General features: G+C 42.1%; 1 pseudogene; it reads right to left on the reverse strand.

Annotated features, from left to right (window-relative positions):
- Window positions 1-18,139: 18,139 nt before the first annotated feature.
- Window positions 18,140-18,560, reverse strand: LOC114617524 (annotated as a pseudogene).
- Window positions 18,561-22,411: the final 3,851 nt, after the last annotated feature.

Consider the following 22,411-nt stretch of genomic DNA (forward strand, 5'->3'; position numbering starts at 1 on the left):
CATGGCAAAAGACAAATTTAAGTACTCCTACGGTCTGTGTAAACGGACCACTGGCTCTACCCTGCTTCCCCATCATGAGGTACTTCTTTTTTGACAGGTCTTTTGGGTCTCGCTGAAGACTGCAAAGCAGATCATAATTACAGTAGCCCTGGTTGTTGTGTGTTTATGTGTCCAGCAAAATCACAAGGTTTCATATTGCTATCAAATTTACTTGTCCCCGTTGTCCTGTGAGAATTGTCACCATCGTTTTATAAACCATGACACCGAGGTCCCTAGGACTGATACAGCCAATGAGCGGCAGAGTTGGTATTGGAACGAAAGTTCTCTTTTAAACATCAACCTGATACCATCACCAACATAGGGAGGTACTTGTCTGTCTCAGATGATGATGGAGAGAGAGAGAGAGAGAGAGAGAGAGAGAGAGAGAGAGAGAGAGAGAGAAATGTGATTGCAGAGATCAGAAGATGATTCTTGTAGATTTGCTTTTCTTCCACCTTTATGTGGGTTCACTGGGGTGGGGGTTGGGGGCGGAGAAGAACGGATCTTCCCAACTGCATTGCCACTGGATCGGCACCACAGCAGTGTCACGGATTCGAAGCCAAGAAGAAGCCTTTTCTAGAACCTTTCAGAACGTGGGCAGAGCCCCAGGAGCTGTGACTCACTCCTGGCTCTAAACAGCTGAAAGCCCTATTGGCTCATCAAAACACTATCGTGTTTTATTCTTTTCTTTTCAAGGAATGATGGTATCTACGTATTTACATAATACTGGTGTCTGTGGCATGCCTGGCTTAGCAGATGAAGAAATGAGAGTTGAAAGAATTGAAAGACGCTCGCCCTAGGTTACAAAGCAAGTCCACACAGAGCGCAGAACCATAATTCTCAGTTTCCACTGGATCCTCCACCTCCCAGTGTTCCGCTGGATCATCGTTTGCGTTGACCTCAGAAGCCCCTCTTGGAGCGTCTCCTCCCAGGACACACACACTCAGAAAGGGACCAGAGATGGAGGCGCACCCTAACAAAGGCTAACGAAAGACCCTTCTTCACTCTGACCCCTTAAAAAGCTGGATCATAGCTACCCCTCGTGCAGTTGTCACACTTGGCCCTTGACCGGTGTGTGCCTTTGGAATGGAAAGTCGAGAGGCTTTCAAAGTTTTGTATATAATAACAGGAAAAAAAAGAAACAAAGGAACATTTCTAGCAGCCATGCCCACCTCTGAGCTGTTCCTTTGCAATGGTGGCCAAGGCTCTGCATACCTAAAATCCCCAGAGAGCAGAGGAGACTATAAACCCACATCCACTGTTTGCTCTGCTCCATGGCAGAGGAAATACTAATTGTTTTTTTTAAAAAATATCCTTTCGCTTCTAGCATAGCTTGCTGGGATTTCAGAATGTTCTAGAATGACAAATGGAATTGAGAAGGTGAAAAATAATGAAACAACAGGATATGTATCTCGTCACTCCTACCACTGACCATTGGAGTAGTCTTTGCTAGAGGAAAAAAAAATTGTTAAAGTGTCATTTGCAGTTTTTAGTTTTAAGATATAAAGGACAACAAAGCTAACAGATTGTAAGTTCTCTGTTACTTGAGGCTGGTGGACAGGACTTAAAAGGAAAAGAAAATGTCTCAGACAGGATGATGCATGTCGGTGATCTCAGACTGAAGCAGGAGAATCCCCAGGAGTTTAAGGCCCATTTGGGCTACATAGTGAGATCTTATCTCAAAACCAAACCCAAACAAAACAACAAGAAAAGCTTGCCCAAGATAGTATATCGTATGTAGCCATCTGTAGTTCATACTTGAGAAGTTTATTGGTTGTTAGAACTTAAGAGAATTTTCATATAAAAAATATGACTTTTGCTGTAAAGCACCTCAGATTAGCAGATTTCAGTTCTCTAGGCAGTGGGGATGGTGGGCAATTCTCTGAGGAGGATGTCAGATGCATCGGTCTATGGTGCCTGCCAGTTCTCCGGGTCTCTCCTTATACAATCTGAAGAACAGTGCCCTCTGTCCTATTTCATTAATCTCTGTTGGCCTAGAACTCACACTGGCTGTAAACTTGCACTGATTCTCCTGCTTATAACTTCCAAATGTTGTGGTTGCAGGCAGAATCGACTATATGGTTTAATTTCTTTTTTTTTTTCCAAAACACAATTTCATACTACAGATATTTTGTAGAGACAAAATGATCATCTAAGGCTAATAGAGAAATTCAAGACATTTTTATTACATTACTTCATTGTATTGTTTTTCAGCTAACGATTCTGTTGCATAGTCCCTCTTTGTCACAGAAGGATGCATATGATTTTTGTGATGACATACATAATTGCAAACAGGAGGTAATGCTTTATATTTACTTGAAGCCCCACATTGGACTAGAGTCCTTATTGGAGTTACAGTGGCCTGTGCATTCTTCTTGCCAGAACAAAAGCCCTGACATCTTTGGCTTCCTTTATTCTCTCTTGCTCCACCCCTAACCAGATTCATCCCAGTAGGAGAAACCTGTGGCTTCTATCTCTGAAATATATCTTGAGCCTGTCCACCTCTCACTACCTCTGTTGGTACCTGTCTGGTGCTAAGCAGTATGCAGATTGCTGAGAAAATCTACCTGCTTCAATAGGAACAACTACCCACAAATCTATTCTTAAGGCAGCAGAGAGAAGGACAGGTTAGACCCTGTCCCTCTTCTTCTCCAAGCCTTCTTGTGTCTCCTACATCCTCCAGTGGGCAGGAAGCCCTCTGCCTAGGGCCACCCTGGGTTTCTCACAGTTCTGTGGACATACAGTTGCCCTCTCCTCTCAGAGCTGTCACAGCTGGGTTCCCTGTGTCAGGGAGCCATTGTGCTCTGGTGGTGCTTACACATTTTCCCAGTGTTACTCACTCTCTTGGGTATCCTAGAGGTGAGTCCTTTGGTAGCATCTTCCTCTAGCAGCCCATTTAAAGTGGAAAGCTGCCCTAACCACCTTATCACCTCATAGGACACAGGACACTTCCCTGTTTTGTTAGTCTCTAAACTACTTATCAACTTCCCACCCCCGATACATAATTCACTTCACGTCTCTCTTCTTCCTCTTCCTCTTCCTCTTCTTCTTCTTCCTTCTTCCTCTCTCTCTCTCTCTCTCTCTCTCTCTCTCTCTCTCTCTCTCTCTCTGACTCTCCTTGTTCTTCTTCATTATCTGTCAGCTTTAAAAATTATGGATGCTTCTCTCTTCTGTTTTCACTCATGTCCAGGTCTTAGACTTGTGGTAGACACAGTTCTTGCTCATTGAAGAATCACTGAGTGCACACTACAGTGCACACCTAGATATTTGCAGCTTCCATTGTGTGACTTCTAACAGCAGGTCAGCTATCTGGTCAGTTATGCCTATTTCATGAACTCTCAAGACAGTTATTTCATGTATCTTTTGTAGGATGACATAAGGCATTGGGTGGCTGTCTTCTTCAATGTACAATAAGCACTGGAGACAGTCAAACAGACCTGAGTTTCTGTGATGGTTTGGCCCAGGGAGTGGCACTATTAGGTGAGGCCTTATTGGAATAAGTGTGTCACTGTGAGTCTGAGCTTTAAAACCCTCATCCTAGATGCCTGGAAGCCAGTCTTCTCCTAGCAGCTTTCACATGAAGATGTACAATTCTCAGATCTGTCTGCACCATGCCTGCCTGGATGCTGCCATGCTCCTACCTTCATGATAATGGACTGAACCTCAGAATCTGTAAGCCAGCCACAATTAACTGTTGTCTATGAGTTGCCTTGCTCATGACATCTGTTTGTAGCAGTAAAACCCTAACTAAGACAGACGTTGGTACCAGGGACTGGGGTATTTCTGTGATAGGCCTGACCATGCTTTAGTTTGGAAGAACATGGATTTGGGGACTTTGGATTTAGAAAGCAGTGGGGCTTAGTGGGCCATCCTAGTAGGAATATAGAAGACAATAAGAAATATTGCATTGACAAAGTAAGTCTCAAAAAAGCCCAGCAGAGACTTCGTTCTCTGGTTAAGTCTCTTGAAGAATGTTTTGAACAAGAGTAGCAAGCATAGAAAGGAAAAAAATATAAAATATATGGTTCAAGTATTAAAGGGGCACCAGGAAGTGAAATGATGTTAAATCCTGTGTTCAAGGATATTACATTGAACTAAGGGAGTAGTGACCTTGGGGCAAGGTCCCACCCAGCTAATTTAGGTCCAGTTATAGCAGTAAAAGCCTTTAATCCCAGGAGGCAAAGACAAGCAGTTCTTGGAGTTCAAGGGCAGCCTGGTACAGAGCAAGTTTCAAGTACTGAAATCCAGGCATGATGGACTGAACTCTTTAATCCCAGCGCTTAAAAGACAGGCATGCAGATTTCCAAATTCAGAGCTAGAACACAGAGCAAGTTCCAGGAAAACCAAGCTTAGGCAGAGAATCAATTAATTGAAAACAGAAAACTAGTGATACTATAATAGAACAAGGGGGTCATGTTCCAGCCCTAGCAACCAGCAGAACTTAATAGCTTCACCCATTTGGCTCTGGCTTTAGAGTCAAGAGGAGAAGGAGACTACTGGCACAATTGATGCTGGTTAGCTGGAGCTAAGAAATTAGTGGTGATTAAGAAGAAACCAGCATCACTGAGGTGACATCTTCTGGGAACTGTTTTCTGAGAGCACAAAGAAGCAGTGTTCCAGAGGTAGCTAAGGTTGTACCTTGTGCTGCAGCTGAAACTGGTAATGTGTAAGAATCACTCAGGTGGTACTGATTTTGAAAGTATGAAGGGGTCATAGAGAGCAGTTGAGTCTTGGCACTGTGAGAGGCCTTGGAAGACCACTAATAAAGGTATAACCTCAGTTGTAATTGACAGCCCAGGATTGAAGGTGTCATGGAAAGAAGTTGATGCTTGGCACCATGAAGAGAGCCTGGAAGAGGCTATTGGTAAAGCCTAGTTGCAGTGGAAGACTCCAGTGTATTGGAGATGCCAGTACCATGGGATGATCACCAAGAACAGCAGCAGCAGTGGAGTGGATCAACCTGAGTTTAGAGTGCTACAGAGGGCAGAGCTGGAGAAGTGACCCCAGCCCTTCGGAGGAATCCAGGAGATCATGTGTGGATCACAGCCATTGAAACAAGAAGCTGTGAGGATGCCAGAGCCATGGGCTATCTGCTGAGGAAAGCTGCTAACACGGAGTGGAGCCAGCCCCAAAGAGAGAAGTTTGTTGTTGTCAACAAAGATGAAAATGAAGTTGGAAATTTAAAGAGAGCTTTGACATCAGACATAGAGATGTAGAGTTGGGAGTTTATCCAGTTGGTTTCCTGTCTTGCTTTGGGGATTGCAGTCAAGTGATTGGATGAATCTCAGAAGAGACTTTGAACTATGGACTTTTAACATTGTTGAGATTGCTATAGACTATGGGGAGTTTGGACTTTAAACTAAATGTACTTTTTTTTTAATTATGCTATGGTTAGGTATGGCCCCCATAGACTCATGTGTTTGAACTAGCCTATAGGGGCCAGGGAGTAGAATGTCATGGTTTGTATATGCTTAGCCAGGGAGTGGCATTATTAGGAGGTGAGGCCTTGTTGGAGTAGGTGTTTCACTGTGCGTCTGGACTTTAAGACCCTGGTCCTAGCTGCCTGGAAGCCAATCTTCTCCTAGCAGCCTTCAGATGAAGATGTAGAACTCTCAGCTCCTTCTGTACCATGCCTGTCTGGATGCTGCCATACTCTCACCTTGATCATAATGGACTGAACCGCTGACATCGTAAGACAGCCCCAATCAAATGTTGTCCTTATAAGAGTTGCCTTGGTCATGGTGTCTGTTCACAGCAGTAAAACCCTAACTAAGACAGTTGCTCTCTCACTGGCATTGTTTTTCATATCTCCTCCCCAACATACCTCTTCAGAAGGAAATGGTAGTGGGACTTCAAAGTGGGACTGCTATGATTTTGGTATAGATTATGTTGTTGTTTACCTGAGGCTCATAACTTCCACTCTGGATTATCATTTGTTTTTCAGACGGTGTCTTCAATTACAGGTATATGCCACTATTCCAGCTTAAAATTATTACTTACAAGCCACGTGTAGAGGCTCACGCCTATAACCCCAATAGTCAGGATTGTCTTCAATTCCGAGTCAACCTTGGCTACAGAATGAGACTCTGTCCCAAAACAACAAACAATGTAATTGTCATTTGAAAGAATAATTTGCCTAAAGAAGTTGAGTTCTTTTCAAACGGTATTATTCATATAGAGAAGTGTGTCATTTTATGGTTTATTTTGAAGGCACAGAGGCACTGCCCAATCAACATTTTCAGTATCTGCAATTATGTTAATATATTTCAATTCACTAGGTTTGTGATCATAGCTCAAACTCAAAGCTGCAGAAAGGGCTTTTCCAGGCTTAGACGATGACTCAGTGGGTAAAGAGCTTGCTATACAAGAACGAAGACTTGTTTTTAGATCCCAAAGCCAATATAAAAACTAGACACAGCTCTATAATCGCAGCTCTGAACTCTCAGCTCTGGGAGGTAGAGGAAGGCAGACCCCTTGGACTTGCTGGCAGAATTGGTGAGTTCCATGTTGAGTGGGAAGCCCTGTCTCAGAGCAAAACATAGGGTAGAGAATGATTGTGGAAGATACCTAAATTCAGCCTCTGGTCTTCACATGCACATACATACATGTGCTCATGTACCTATATATACAAGTACATACACATACATACACCCATATACACATACATACATAGTACGTATACATACATACACCCATATACATATGTATACATACACAGACATATACATGCATACACATGCATAAACACACACATACATACATGTACACACATATACACATATACATTCACACACATAAACACACATGTACACATACATAAACACATACACATGTATACATACATAAACATGCATACACACATACACATATATACATGGATACACATATACATACACATGTACACACATACACATGCATACACACATACACATATTCATACATATACATACGCATACACATGCACACATATACATAAACACACATGTACACACATATATACACACACATGATATACGTGCATACACACACATACACACACATACACACACATACACACACACACACGCACACACACACACACACACACACAAAATCAAGGATAGTAGAAATAAAAAGAAAGTCCCTCCAGTGTCAAAACAGTCCTATTGGACCTTCAGAAATTTCTCTTGAACTAACAGGTCAATTCAGTGCACTTTGTTTATTCGGTTATACTAGAAGTCAGGACAAATCACCTTTCAGGAAGCTCTGACACCAGGACAACTGTGGCACTTTCAAAAACGATTGAGTTTGTGGAGCAGTACTAAAACTGCATCTCTGTTTACCCAGGTACCTGGGAATGATAAGGAGCCCCGACACTATCAAGATGTCACCCTCATCAGGATGCATGATGTGGCAAGACAGAGGCTGTTTTTCCTGCTGCTTTTCCCAGGGTAGCTTTCAGAAAGCAAGACATCAGCTCTGTGAAGCAACGCTCCCTGAGCTTATTCATAATACTGTGGCCGTAACAGATAGAGATGTTCAGAAGTTATCAGATCTGTTTTTTTCCTTCTGGCAGGATGACACCATTTATATACCATGCTGTAGGAGACAACTCACAGGCTCTGATGCTTTCTATATTGTTGCTCCAGAGGTAACATTAACTGTCCGTGCCATGCTTGGCTTAGGTCCTGGCATTCCCAGGAAGAACATAGCTTTCATAGGGCCATAAAACAATCTGAGGAGGACTATAATTAGCAGAATGAATTAAATGTTCTAAGTGCATAAAGAAAGCATCATCAAATCCACCTGGACACAGTGTGTCTGAAGGATGAGAAGAGCAAGAAAGACCATAAAAGTAACATTTCAGAGAAGTCTGACTTTGTGCATACATTGAAGAATGCTTTTAGTATTTCCTTGTGGAGACATTTGAAGAAGCTATTCCAGGTCGTCTCAATTTCAGAAGCAGGAGGAATGGACATCATGCAGTGGATGAAGGATGATGAAGAACTTCCCTTAGTGAACGTGTGAAGGATAAAGATGAGGAAGAGGCATTTAGAAAAATAGATGAGTGTAGACCTTAAATGATTCACTGTGTTGCAATGAGAATTTTCATAAGGATTTGGATTTTATCCTCAAGGCAATGGGGAGCATTCAAGTGTTTTAAGAAGGGCAGCAGAGAGATAAGATTTATCACCTAGAAAGATCACTCTGGCACAGCTTGGAAGAAGGGCTGGAGGCTAGCCAAAACAGAGATGAAGGCACGAGGATGCCTCAATTTGCCACCAGGTGGGAGGGAACGGGACTGTTGCTATGTTGGATGTAGAAAGGAGGACAGAAGTGGGAGACGTGCAGAAGAAAGGCCAAACAAAAACTGCTATTTGCTAGGAGTAAGAGATAAGAGACGACAAGCTTTAACATGAGCAAAGTCACTTGAACAAAGGAACAGAGGAAGAGGTCTGACCTGGGTATCACAATGTTTAAGGCAGAGAAAGTCCAGGGAAGACATCTAGAAAAGAAAGACAGATATGGAGTTGATGTATAGAGTTGAGACCACTTGAAGGAGAGAAATGATTTATTAACATCATACAGGGCAGAGAGCTTGAGTAGGCTGAGGACTGAGGTGATGACTCATCATGGAATAGATGAAAAAAGTGATCTAAGGGCAAGCAGGGGAAGATAGCATATTATTTTAATAAAGGTGTGTGTGTGTGTGCATATGTGTTCATACATGTGTATATGTCTGTGTGTGCATGTGTGTGCATCTGTGAGCATGTGTGGAGGTGTTTGAGGATGTGTGTGAGTGTGTAGATGTATTTGCTGTTCCAGACAGAGAAGAGCTAAGCTTTCACACTGAACCCAGTGAACAGAGTTCTTCACACCAATTCTAATCAATATGCAAAAGAGGATGGAGATAAAGACCGTAAGTTCTGAGTGAGGTTGGAAGGGTCTAGATAAGGATACATATGGTTGAAGAAAGGTTTGGCTCCCTCAGGGAGAAGGGGTGAAGGCGCTCTCCTAGGAAGCCAAGACGTGAGGTGGGGAAGACAGAAATAAATTGAATAGTTTCATGCTTCTTCCTCCCGACAAACACACACTAGTTCAACTCCTGTCAGTGAGTAGCTGCAGGGTGGTGCTGAATGGTTCAAAGATCAAACTGTGAAGTTTGTCACTCTGGAGAACTGCAGGGAATGTGTGGGGGTCCATTTGAGTTGGAAATCATTAATGCCTATGTCCTGCCCCAGGCTAATGCCTCTTTTGTGAGTCCTTGCTTGTTCTTCCAAGTTCAGTTCGGCCATGCTTTGTTTGACTCTGCAATCTGCAATAGGAATTAGCCCAATATTTTACCAATTTTTTTGTATCTCTAGTCTTGAATGGTTAGAGTATACAGCATGTTTGATAACTGTTTGTCCCAGAGATGGGTACTGTAAGGAATCCCATAATCTAATTCCTAGAAGAGGAAACAAAACTAATTTAAGTCAAAAATTGAAGCCACTAAAGTTAGTTTCCCCTTCTTTTGTATATTCTTTTCAACCTAGTATTCTGCCTCTTGGCATCTTTGCTATCTCTTTTTATTATCTATCTTCCATGTCTATCAGCAATTGCCTTCATCTTTGAAACAGTCATTTTACCTGGTATGGTGGTGCACAGCTAAAATCTTAGGTCTTGAGTTCAAGGCCAGCCTGTGCCTCCGTAGTGAATCCTAAGCTAGCCAGGGCTCCATAATGAGACTCTGCTTTAAAAAGAGGCAAAAAGAGTTGTCTTTGCTCTCAGCTATGCTGTCATTTCCTACTGAAGCACTGCCTCCATCACCAGTCTAATGTCACAGCACTGAGAATGTGACTCCTGCCAAATGTGTCAGCTTTAAAAATGGGAGACACTGCCATGAGCCTGAAGAAGCCAGTGAAAAGCCACCCCAATGCTTCTTTCCATGTGACCCTGCGTGAGTGTCTCTGTTAATCCTCTCATCCAGCTTCTCAAGGAGAAAGTCACCGGCACCAGATTTTCCTTCTGGGGAATCAGCTGACTTTGCCCACTATTTGGGAAAGAAACAAGGAAAACCAGAGCACTTGGCACAATTCTTTAGTACATACTGAACTGGTATGCATTTGATGGGCATCCATGCTGCAAGGTACAAGTTACACACCTTTCTTCCTGACTACACAGTAAACTTCCACTTTGTGGCAGAGCCTTTGCTTTCTGTCTCTCCCAGAGCTGGTGTTGACAGGAGAGATTCATGAGGATTCTCTGCAATTCTGTTACATTTGTTATCATCAACACTGAGCCAATATTCCTTTGCTTTTAAATACCCAAGGAAAGTCTAATATCCGATGATGATCTTCTGTCTTTGTGAGCAGACACCAACAGGAGGAGATGAAGCACCTACACAGAAAAGAAAAGAAGCCTTAAACCAAGAGCAAAGCTAAGGTACCGGTGTAATTTCTAGTGGGCCACCAGAGTAGGTTTCTTTCTGCCTATGCTTGAGTACAGTAAGTCATTCTGCAGAGGCTCTTACCTGGATATGCTGCAACTTTATTGAATAATTCTGGGTGGGTCTTCTAGCATTTAGAAAGGTGATCATTCTTAGCACCAGAGAGTTATTTTTCCTTAGAAGCTAAGTCATTCTTTTGCTGTTGTTCTTAACTGCTACGAATAAATTAAAAATGACAATCCTTTGCATACTTAGGAGTTCCTGGTACCAAAACAGAGAACTTTCATTCCATCTATCCTTCTAAAGCAATTATTTTTCAAGTCTTGGTGACTCCATCGTTTATAGTTTTGGGAAGACCTAGGGAAACTGGCAAGGACTCAGGCTGGGTTTGCTTGAAGGATTCTGAAACCTGCTCACTTGAATCCTCCTTCCCTAAGACTTTCCTACCTGGTTCCATCTCTCCCTTTCTCACTGTTGGATCCACAGAGATGGTGCATCTGAGTTTTCAATCGGATCTTACCCAGGGCTATTCACCCACCAATGAAAGTGAACAGACATAAGAAGACAAAGAGCTACCCTCTTGTGTCACTCTCCCCCATGCCACTTGTTCTTCAGCTTCTCTAGGGTCCTTTGGCTCTTTTGCTTCTGTTTGACTTTTTTTCTTTCTCTCTCACAAACCAGTATCCATCAGAAGACTATGATCAAATTAAGATTTTGAAGAAAAGGAAGGAAAAGGAAGAGAAGAAGGAGGAGGAGGAGGAGGAGGAGGAGGAGGAGGAGGAGACAGTAGCCACCCCAGCAGCACAGGCTTCATGTCCTTTGGTCTTGTTTTTAGGATAACGTTTTTAAAAACAATGACTTTTGAGCTGACACCATGTGTAGAAGAAACAACCTCAGGAGAATTTTGCAAAAATTGCAACATGCTTGGGATGGTCGGGATTTAACTTTGTGTGATCATCATCCCTAAAAATAGTTTCTTTTCTCTTGCTAATAACATTAGACAATGCTGATAAGGTCAACTGAGAGGGTCGAAAGAGGGAAGATCATAAATTACAGCATTCCATTAACTCAAAAAGGCACAAACATGCATATTGTGAAATAGCAAAAATTACAGGCCACAAATTCTGTGGTGTGAAAGGTAGGAAGTTGGATAGGAAGTTTCTTACGGAATCTGCCGGTCTCTACCTAAATCAACACTGAAAAATGCTAGTTCCCATATACCGTAAACTGATCTAGTGTAAAATAGAAAAGAAAGGCGAGGGAAAAGCCCAGGCTTGCTCTTCCGACTCAAAGCAGCAGGGCTGGAGACTGCCTCTGTACAGAAAAGCTCCTGTCTGGCAAGACTGAAATCTGAAGGAGAAGCGTTAAGCATCTGTAGTCCCAGCGCCCCCTACTGGCGATAGGAGATGGAGACAGGAGAAGCCACAAATGCTCCCAGACAGCTAGCTGGATGAAGAGAACTCAAGTCAAACAAGGTGGAAAGACGATATCAGACACCCAGAAGTTGTCCTCTGACCTACACATGAGCACTCACGCACAGGTACATACACACTCACACATCCCACACACAAAAAGTTTAATAATAACAAGGATAATGATAATGGCCCACCAAAAATCCACCCAGGGACTTTGTTCCTGGAGCCCAGCCCATGTATTTTCTTAGACCAAGTGAGAGACGGGGCTTCCTCTGCTCACGGATGCCTAAGAGGACTGGGAAGCCTCCTGCACCGGATTTGTGATGCTCTCAATCTTGGTCTGATAAGGTTTTTGCACTGGGTAGTGGTTAATGCAGAGGCTCTTAAGTGTCAACGTGCTGAGTGTAAATGGATGTTGGTGCTCAACCACGGATAGACCATCTCTATCGCTCCTCTCCTTCACCCACCAAGGCTCAGTGAACAAGACCGAATCGAGGCGTGGGGTGAGAAAGCCGAACCATGGGAGGAGTGCTGTCTGTGGACATGCGCTTCTGATGCACAGGCAAACTCACAGGAGCTATAGATAACTACACAAGACCTGCTCAGGACAAAGCCAGTTAAAAATCACGTCTTGGATAGGGAAGAAACTACTGAAACCCCATCCCTAGCTGAGAAACCTTTGTCAGGGCATCTCAGAAAATACTCTATTTCTTCAGGCTGAGGTAAAAGGCAGAGACACACTTTCAAACTATTTCTTCTAAAAGGTACATGTTTAAAAGACCGGACTTTGAAAAGAATAGAGGGAAAATGTCTCTCATGTCGGCTTGCACCTTGCTTCTGATGCCAGAGATCACTGCATTTTAGCACATAGACAGAACTTCAAGTAGAGTAAAAAAATAATACAAACAACGTATTGTAAAAATAATGTGATATATCCAGGAGGGCCAATAAAACATTTACATGCAATTTAGAAAGCAGCAATTAAAAAATAGAATATTGCCAACATTTTTTTGAAACCACCCTTCTTTCTTATAAAGCTCATGAATTGAGTCCATCCTTTTCATCTTCAGGGTTAGCTACTGTCTCTAATGTCCTGTGCAGTTTATGCTCTGAACCAGCTTTACTTTACAGGTTCACTCACCCCCCCCCGTCCTGTGTGTGTGTTTGTGTGTCTCTGTGTGTGTCTCTGTGTGTGTCTGAGAGAAAGAGAAAGAGAAAAAGAGAGAAAGAGAGGGAGAGCAAGAGAGAAAAGGAAAGGGAAAGAGAAAGAGAGAGAGAAAGAGAGAGAGAGAGAGAGAGAGAGAGAGCGAGCGCACAAGCAAGCTACTTTGAGGAGTCAGCTGATACTTTCATGTAATAAGTAGAGAGAACTGTCATTCTTTCTTGGATGAGAACAGGCTGTTCTTTTAGGGGAAAAACACCTAATAAAATATGATGTGTTTTTCAAATATTTAACCAGGGAGAACATCAACACATGTATAAGGGAAGACATTTAGGAGGAAACCCCAGTACTAGAATTCCACTTCTCGCCCCTTTGTGGTCCACTTCCTCCTATTTTGTGATCAACACTCAGCTCTGTATTATGCAGAATCTCAGTGAACAACTAATGTTCTAAGGAAGTGCAGAGTGACGTGGGGTTTCCCACACCGGGCAGTCCTGCCAGCCAGGATGGCTTAGGCATCTTGACAAAGCTGTTGTCCTTCAAAGCCCTGTCCTTTTTCAACTTGCCCTATCTGGGGTATCCAGGGCCCTTGCTCAATTTCCTTTCTCTTGTACATTTTCAAACAAATCAACACCCTGGGTTAAGCTTAAGATGAGCCTTTAATATCATTTCCTACCAAACTGACTATGTGGCAAAGAAATAAAGGTTTTTGATGGTTTCTAATGGAAGCAGGTAGTGCAGTTGGTATAAATTAATAGGTTTGTGTCTCATCAGGGATTTAAATGTAAACGGAAATCATAAATGTTATAATCAGCTGGTAACCCGAATTCCCACCACTCGATTTTAGAGATAGAGCATCATCTGTAGGATTAGTGCTCGTTAGATAACTTCATAGATTTAGATGGCTTTACGTACTGATCTCTGCCCCAAAGGTAACCAATGGCATATGTTTTAGGTCACTCCCTTCCTGGCTTGCTTTTATAACACACAGATTCTGTCTAAGTAAAATCCAATTTACCTTTTGACTTGGGTGAGAATTTATATTCGTGGAATCTTACAGTTGTACTTCCTGAAGCTTCTTTTTCTTTTGACCAAAACTGCACTTCAGGTGTTCCCTAATGTCAATGCACCTATAAACAATCTTTGGTGTCATATGGTATCCCTTTGTACTGATTAAGGTATTCTGTTTTGTACGGACATCCCATTGTTCCAAGCGTAAGACTACCTCAAAGAGAAAGTGCACAGAGGGGTTCGGATGGGAATCTGGGGGTAGTCTTTTCCTGTTGCAGGTACTCAAGAGTCTTAGATGACAAACTCAAGCTTGCTAGGTCGTATGCTATAAATATTCAAATTTCAGGGACGTCCAAACCTGTTTTCCAAAGTTTTGAACGTATATAAGCTCCCAGCAGTTGTCTCTTGGCAACCTCAGAGCATGTCCTGATGCCCGTGCTTTGCTGTTTTGAATCTGGGGAATGTGAACTGGAGCCCCACGGTCCTGCCTGCTTATGTTGTTTCTCTCTTTGTTGAAGGAGATAAGCAGTTTTGTGTTGTGAGCCACCTATCTCTTGTCTTTGGAATCCTTTTCGGGGATTTTTTGCTGATTTATTATTTTGTGAAGCTTTTTATCCTTTTCTTTAATTTCCTCCTTGAATTTAACTTGTTGAAACTCCTTAGATATAATAGGCCTGGGATAGGCAAGTATTTTAGCTTGTGTGTATTTTATTTACATCTCCACATTGTAATACGCTATAACCCTATGCTCTTGTTTCATGGCATATTATTTCACTCTCCTAATGGACCTACTTGTGTCCTCCATTTTAAAATCATTGTGACTCTTCAGCATTTCATTTCTAGGTAGGTATTTTTTCCTTGGGGTTTTGTGGTTTGGGCTTCCGTATTTGTTTTCAATCTCCGAGTTCAATGCTTGAAGCATTTGGTGTAAGGAGAGAGTATAATGAAAGGTTTGAAATTGTAGATGTAACATGTATGTGTGTATAAATGCATATATGTATGTATATATGTATATATGTGTATATATACAAAGATAAGATAATATTAAATACACATATGTGTATATATATACATATATATACACACATATACACACAAATATATATATATATATATATATATACTTATCTTATTTTTATTGATCTCATACCCTATCCCTGTGATACGTAAAGTTTCCATTCTCTGTGGATTTCTTCCTATGTTTCTATTCTTTCGCTCTAGCTTGGTATATTAATGTGCAATATTATCTTATTAATAAGATTTTTACTGTAATTTTATACTAAGTCTCTATGTGTCAGGAACAACTTATTCTTGTTTTTCTTACTTTGGAACATGGAGATATCAGCTATCCATTTTCCTTTATTCTTTCAAATAAGTTTCAAAATCATCTTCCTTATGTCCCATGAAAAGTCTTGCTGGAGACAGTACTGCAATGGTGTTACCTTGAAGGCTCCTTTGAGCAGAGTTCAAATGTTATATTGTCACTTTTACTCAAAAATATGACATAGCTCCCATTCACTGAGTCTTTTTCTAAGCTTAGGAACTTTTCTGTATTCTTTATACATGCCTTGTAGCTATTTTTGTTAGAATTATTATTAATGCACTTTATATAAATAATTATTGTGTAAAATGAACATGCTAGATTATCTTTCCTCTTTGAGCTTCTTAAATTTGAGTTGATTTTTGACAACTTCACACACATGTCTAACAAACCTGCTCATCAATAACATCCCTCCTTCCCCCTCCCATTCTTATTTACCCCACTCCTCCAAATCCCTTTGCCACAATCATGGCTTTGTTGGTGGTCTGTTCTCTCAGGTTTCCTTGTTGGGTTTTGTTGTTGTTGTCGTTGTTGTTGTTGTTGTTGTTGTTTTGAGATCCACTGAGTATTTACCAGGTCATCTGTGCAGTGGGGGCTGGGACTGTGTGCAGGAGCCTGGTAGGCTCCTCCATGGATTTATCTGAATGTTTCTGCTATGTAGAAAAGTAATATACTTTGATAACTAACTTACCATTAATTCTTATTCTGAAATGAAACAATTGCCGACGTCTTGAATTTTTCACTCGAGATAATATTACCTATTCACAATGAGAAGCTGAGACTGGGAATCCAGCTTAGTAGTAGAATGTCACCTAGCATGCAAGAGACTGGCTTCTAGCCCCAGAACAACAAGAAGATTAATACTGAGAAACTGATTCTTTTCCTTAAAACTTTTAAAACGTCTCTTTCCTTTTCCTTTTGAACACACACTTGGGACTTGTATTACACTAAGGAACAACTGAGACTGACTGTTATGTTCATAATAATAAAATGAAAACTTACATCTTTATCATAGATGATGTTTATGCTTTAATTTTACACATTGGTTTTCTCACAATGAAGACATTTTGTTTATTCCTACTTGATCAAGAGTTCATCTTTTTATTCATTGATGAACTTTACATTTTATGGGGCATACTCAGTTGTAATTTTACAGTTTAATCTTGTTTTAACTTGTTAAAGCAATTAATTTATGGCAACCCTGAGCTGTGATTCCCCTGTCTGGTTCTGTCTTTGGCTCACTTTTACTTCAAAGTTGTGCAACTCTCATAAAAATATGCTGGGAAGTAATGTGGGTTTTTTTTTTCTGTTCTTGAAAAAGCTTATGTAAGAAATGTTAGCAGTCAAATCTGGCAGGCAGTCCTCTCTGTGAGTTGATTTTTAACTACAGATTCAATTGTAATCTTGACATATTCCAGATTTCTATTTCCTCATGAGTCATTTCTGTGTCTTCTAAAAGCTCATACAATTCCTTTATAAAGTTGTTGGGCTAATGTTACCCATGCATAGTATTTAAGGTTTTTTTTTTTTAATTTTGTTTTGGTTTTGGGTTTTTTGGGGGGTGGTTTTGTTTGATTGTCTGTCTGTTTGCAACAAAGCAAATTGCCTTTATTTTGGTATGCATCACGTTTCAACATTTAGTGGTCCCGAACAGAGTGGGGAACATGGCAATGAGCCAGGAGGCCAGGCCTACCGATCTGCAAACCTGGTGACACAGAGCTTCTCCAGGTCCCTGCCAAGGGTCTGAGGAGCAACATTGAAGCCTGAGTCCACAGGGTCAGAGCTTCCTGTTCCAGCTGACAGGCTCCACATCAGACCCAATGGCCAGGGTGACTGAGAGCCCTGTTCAAACCTCTTCAATGTGTAAAAGCAAAGCCATTATGGGAAAAGGAACCAACTCAGAACCGTATGCACTTAGGACTCGCCACATGGCCTTTCTCTAGGCATATCCATCAAGGACCCTGAGCTCTGAAGGTCTGAGTCACCCTGTGACTGCTCTGTTCACCTCTAGACCTGAGCTCAAAGCTCACAGGCTGATGGGTGCAGCAGGACCGAGGACCAGGCATTTTCTTCTTAGGCTGGTAGCAGGTGTGTTCCGGAGCTAAGTGAGGGGGACCAGGTCCTTCCAGCCTCATCTGATGTTGCATGGTGATGGGCAACAAAAGGGAGTTGAGTAGCACCCCTTGATATGGGAAGCCCTGAATTCCTCGCCCGCGGCCAATTTCAGACGGAGGGGAGGTTACAATCTAAGTTTTGGCCAAGGGTGGGAATGGAGGAATGGGGACGATGGCTTGGATGGGGCCTCACTTAAGACTTAAGAAAGCAGGAGTGCACAGCCAAAGCGCCCCCAAACCCAGCAGAGATCAATGCCACGGCTGCTACCTGAAGCCTTCCCATCTGTTCTAAGGTCTACAACACAGCTGTGGCGGGCAGACGGGAGGGTGGGCAAAGGCAGACCCAGGCTGAGTGCTAGCAGCAAGTGGTTGTGTGACGAGCTGAGCCCACCGCTTCCAAAGGAAACCAATTTCAACACACCTTCTTGATCCCAGAAATCCAACCTGGCAGACAGCGGTGACACTCGACAGATGATGCTACACGGCACAACTCGGTATTTCAAATGGACAAGAAGTTAGTGTGAGAATAGAATCTCAGGATACAGTCTGCGTGGGGCTTCCTCCCCAGTACTTTGAGGTCTACGGATGTATCTGGAAAATTCACTACTGTGGAAAATGAAGACTTGGGTTGGATGGGGAGGCAAGACCGAGCCTTGGTGACTAACTGTTTTAATATGGTCCTGGTGGCTGTGGCAGCTTCATGTTCTCTTTGACATCATCAAGCGCCGAAGTTCCTGCAGGGTGACTTTGATGCTGTGGTAATTCTGCCATTGTGCCAGCATTGCGGTGGCTCTTGGATCCACCTCTCCATTTGAACCGCGCTTGCCACTCATATTGACTCTTGTTACCACTCTTACAGATGTAGGTGCTTCTGTATACTTAGTCCCACACTCTATTTTAAGGCCATATATTAGGTTTTCATAAATTGTTCGTGGAGGCCAATTATCATGCCTGCTCATCTTGTAAATGTCTTCGTGGTCCTCTAGACCCCAGTTACTTGTTCCGTCGCCCACTCCTCTCTAGCCTTCTTCAAGCTCTTCCAGCAGTCAGAAATTTCGGACTTTTACCCAGAGTCTGTGGTGGCTGCCATCTTGCCTCACTGTTGCTCAAAGGCCGGTCCCTTCTTCGCCCCGTATTTAAGTTTTTATTTTAAGTGTCTCTGGAAACAGTATTTGTTCTCTCTTCTGTCTCCGTTCTTCTCAATATTCTCAGCCCCTCTCCTTCACACATACTTTTTGATACATAGTACCAGAACTTTCTACAAGCTTTTTGAGATTTAATTTCTGGTTTTATTTACTTTTATAATTGTTTTATTATATTTTCATCTTCTTTCTTTGGATCGCTTCTGTTGTTTCTTTTTGTTTTTTTTTTTCCAAAAAAAAATTAGGTTGGTATTTATGGCATTTATTTTAAGCTCTTGGCGCCCCCGCGCCCCCCCCCCCAAGGATTGCTTTTCTCTCTAAGACTTGCACTGGTTGCAGCCTACATTTCTTAAAATCTACTTTTTGAGAATTTTGTACATTAATACTATGTTTACACTATTCTCCCCTACCTCTTCTCTCTCCAACTCTTTGTGAACCCAACTCTTGAAATCATTCCTTCTAGTGTGTGTGTGTGTGTGTGTGTGTGTGTGTGTATGTGTGTACACATTTATAGATACCACCTGCTGAGTTCACTGAGTGTTGGTTATATGCATATGCATTTAGGACTGACCACTAGAGATTAGCTCTCAGGAGGCTTATTCCTCCTGGATTCTGTCTTTCAGCAGTCTTTAGTTAATTGACTGTGGTGCTTCCTCTAGAGGTGGGGCCTTTCTACATTAACTTGTCATTTGGTCTCATTTTTCGGGTTTTGTTAACATTCCATGGGTGCAGCTGCCTTTTCATATATAGAACATCACACCTCACAGCTGACATACTGATTCGTTGGCTTTTTATACTGTGTTCACCCTTCTGCCATGCTCCTGGAGCCTTAGGTCTTGAGGTTTCACTGTACATATATAAGTTGGGGCTGCCCCTACTCCCAAAGTCAGCATTCTCTGCATTTTGACCAGCTGTGCGGTGTATGTCTTTTATAAAAAAGTGTTTCAGACTTTCAGTTGTTAATTTATTTGATGTGTATGTGTGTGCTTGCTTGTCTGTATGAATAATACATTCAGGCAGTGTTCTTGGAGGCCAGAGGTGTTGTCAGATTCCCTGGAACTGGAGTTGAGATGGTTGTGAACTCCCTGACGTGGGTGGTGGGCACTGAACTCAGGTCCCCTGTAAGAGCAGCAAGTGCTTTTAACTTTTTAATCCCCCCCCTCTCCTATAATTTGTTTTAATTTAATATTCTTGGTAGTTTTAACAGTATAAACATTGAGGTAATTATGCTGACATTTTATTTACATGATCTGATGGTGTTATTTGAGATCTCCAGGGCATAGAATATAGTTTTCATAATTTCTAATGTACTTATTTCTCATAATTGACAAAGATAATGATTGCAGTATCATCAAGTAAATGATTTCAGTACAAATCTTTTCCCTCTTATGCATGGCTTAAGACTGTAAATACTAAGGTTGCACACTAAGAAATGTAAAATGTTCTTACACAGGTGTCTTTCAATTTTTACCACTCTAACCATGGAGAAGACGTATGCACCAAGGACAATGGAGAGTAACCCTGCTCTCCATCCATCCTCCTTCCCCTTAGTGCCTTTCCCTCTTGCTCATCCATCCTTCTTACAGGGCTGTAAGTGTGCCTTGTCTTTAGACTTAAATGGACACCTAGGAAGTTTCTGTTCAATCATTTATGCTTTTAGACCTTTTTATGGTCTTTCCCCGCATCTTCTTTTAATGGAACACATTTGTTTTAGCTCACTGGCACACAGTGATGGAGAGAAAAGAGGTAACATTAGTTAACAGTATGCTGCTTATGTAGCAGAGATCAGCCTAGCAACCCATGCAGCCAACATCCTAAAATACATGCTTCAGTTTTATGTTGTTCTGTGTTATGGGTGTATCCATTGATCATTTTATATGTGTCTATAATAAAAATCTATCATAATGAAAACCTATCATTCTCCTGTCTCATTTCCCATTCCCTCCCACTGAGACTACTCTCTAAGTCTTTGCTTTTCATCTGCAAAGAGAGTAGCTTTGAAGACTCTCTAAGGACCTCTCCATCCAGACGAGAACTGTGAAATCTGCCTTAGAAGAAAAGTCCTTTGAGAGGAAGAATAGAGACTTCCAAAGGAAACTGGGAAAGCATAAAAATACAAGTCCTGGCATAGGACAAGTTTAAAAATCTCTGAAGGACTTTGACTATTTAAAAAAAAATAGTGTCTCCACATTCATGAAATTCTTGGATAAAATTCTAGGATACTGATATTATAAATAAGGAAATGGGTTTGTAAGGCTTACACGACTTTCTAAAGACACTCGGCTTTTGCTGGTCATTTTAGGAAGTAGATAGACTAATCACCATATCTGACAGTGTTCCTCTATAAGCCTACTACAAAGAGAGCTCTCAAATGGGGTTTAAGGATAGTTTTGGTCCACAACATCCCTGTGAATGAAATGTTGAACCTCAAGGCATGGATTTAGAAACATGATAAAATCCAGTCCCTAAAATATATTCCTACCATGGAACCTAGATATTTGACAGTATGTTTCAGGTATATCAAGAGAGAGAACTGGGCAGGCAATCTTTCCCAACTGTCTTCTATTCCATTGCCCTGGGGAAAACATCCTGGAGTGATGAATCACAAAACAATAATCTAACATTAAATTGATATTGATGGATTACCAGCTAGAGTCACTTACTGGGTTTCACTTGGTCCATTACATTTAAGGACACATATGCTGTCAAGTTTGCCCTTTAAGGTATAAGGCCTTGGGGGACATTGCCTGAAAATCTCCAAAATGAAGATTCTTGTTTGCCTGGGTAACAGTGGATGTACTGGGCAGCAGGAAAGAATGCACTTACAAGATGATCTAGTACCCTTGCCACAGTAGCATCCTCTGTGAGCTGTTGCATGTTTAACATCACTCTAGGGACAGATCTCATTCAAAGAGAGGATACACACAGGGTCTGGTCAATTCGATCTAACCTAGAAGCTATAACGACTTAGTCTCTTTTAGAGCAGAGTGGGCCACTGGGCTGGCTGTGCACGTCCCCTGTGGGACTCTAGCATCCTTGAGCTCTGGGGCACCACAAGTCTAGTCATTGTGCACTGTAGAGAAATCAAAGAATTCCAGAGCAAGGCCCTGGAATGCCTGGCTGCCTCCCAGGTCTCTTATGAAGAAATAAATCCCATTGTTGCCCCCACCCCCCTTTCCGTGCATGGAATCAGAGTCGGCGGCGCGGAGTCGCTTACTGTACCAGCACCTCTCTCTCTCCAAGGAGGCGGCTCAGCCACTCCAGGAAGCGTGACATCTAATAATATAAACTCAGAGTGCTCCCCACATTCATCTTCTACACAGACCTGCCTGTCCTGTCAGGGGACCGGTGCTTCGTGACTGTCCCCATGCTCCACAAGGCTGTGTGGTCACCCTTCCAGCTGCGATTTGAACCCATCCCAAGCTTGTGTCAGAAATGCGGGGTGATGGATTCCCTGGACCATCCTGAGCCACGGATTAGAATATATCTCACATTTACGCCACATGGGCTGGTAAACAACACAGCGTGTACTCGCCTTCATAAACAGACTGCCTTGTTACAAAGGCCACTGCAAACGCAGTGTGATAGGACTTGACCTTAAAAGCTATAGACAATCTAGCTCAGCACAGACGGTTTCGCGGAGTACAATCACTTCCTGGAATTCTTGGGCCAGCGAAGTCGGAGCCAAGCAAATCCTGTTTTCCTTGCATTGTTTCCTGCATGTGAATATCATCAGTCTAGCAGGTCTGTAACCATGGCACTTGTAAATAGCCGAGGGGAGACTTCTGATAAAGGCATG

Source organism: Grammomys surdaster, unplaced genomic scaffold, assembly GCF_004785775.1.
Source record: "Grammomys surdaster isolate TR1022 unplaced genomic scaffold, NIH_TR_1.0 137, whole genome shotgun sequence".
NCBI classification, from domain to species: domain Eukaryota; kingdom Metazoa; phylum Chordata; class Mammalia; order Rodentia; family Muridae; genus Grammomys; species Grammomys surdaster.